Source organism: Cryptomeria japonica, chromosome 7 (genome assembly GCF_030272615.1).
Source record: "Cryptomeria japonica chromosome 7, Sugi_1.0, whole genome shotgun sequence".
Taxonomy (NCBI): Eukaryota; Viridiplantae; Streptophyta; class Pinopsida; order Cupressales; family Cupressaceae; genus Cryptomeria; species Cryptomeria japonica.
The window spans coordinates 769,084,076-769,084,944 of NC_081411.1; positions in this window are offsets into that span (position 1 = coordinate 769,084,076).

Sequence of the window (869 nt, forward strand, 5' to 3'; positions counted from 1 at the left end):
AATCCTACACTCGTGAGCTCAGTTTTCATAACCCTGATATCCTCTGTTATTTTTTTAGTCAACTTCAGGAGCTTTTTAGTTTTATCAGGCGCCGAATTCTTAGTGCAAGTGTCAATGATGTCCTTGATGCCCTGTTTAAGGAGGTCAATTTCACTAATCACCCAGCAAAAGCATTTCTCCTGGTTGGAAGTTGAATTAACTAGGAGTTTATCAATATCCATATCGTCCTTTTTAAACTCCTTCAGTTCCACATTTAGGGGGATATCTAGTTTGATTTCATCACCCCCTTTACTTTGGGTCTCCACCCTTTTCCCCAATCTCTGCTTTTTCAGACTCTGAGGGCCCAAATTTTAGGGTTGAGGAATTGGGGTTTTGAACTTTTTCACTATCCAACTAGGTGGATTTTTTCTTTTCCTACTGCTAGTAGTGTTGGGGACTCGGGAGTGGGCTTCTAAGGGGGGGGCTCATCCTTTGAGGTGCTATATTTTGAATCATCCAAGACATGGATGTCATTCGAATCCATGGCCATTCCACCCTCCTCCTTCTCACCAAATTTTGTATCTATAACCACATGCACATCCTGGCTAGCTAAGGGTTTAGGGTTTCTCAAAATAGGGGAGGGTTTAACCTCATGCGCTTTAGCATACTCCATAATGAGGATGATTAACCCGTCATGCAAGATAGGATTTTCATTGTTTTTAACATGATTATGAATGTCATTCTCAAGAGAAGACACTAAATAAAACGGCAACGAAATTTTTTTATCATGCCTAAAGTGATTTAAGATAGTAAAGTGATAAGAAAAAATGCTTGCATAATAGTCATCCAGGGTTATGTACCTCATAATAAATTCCCCCATGTTTGCCCAA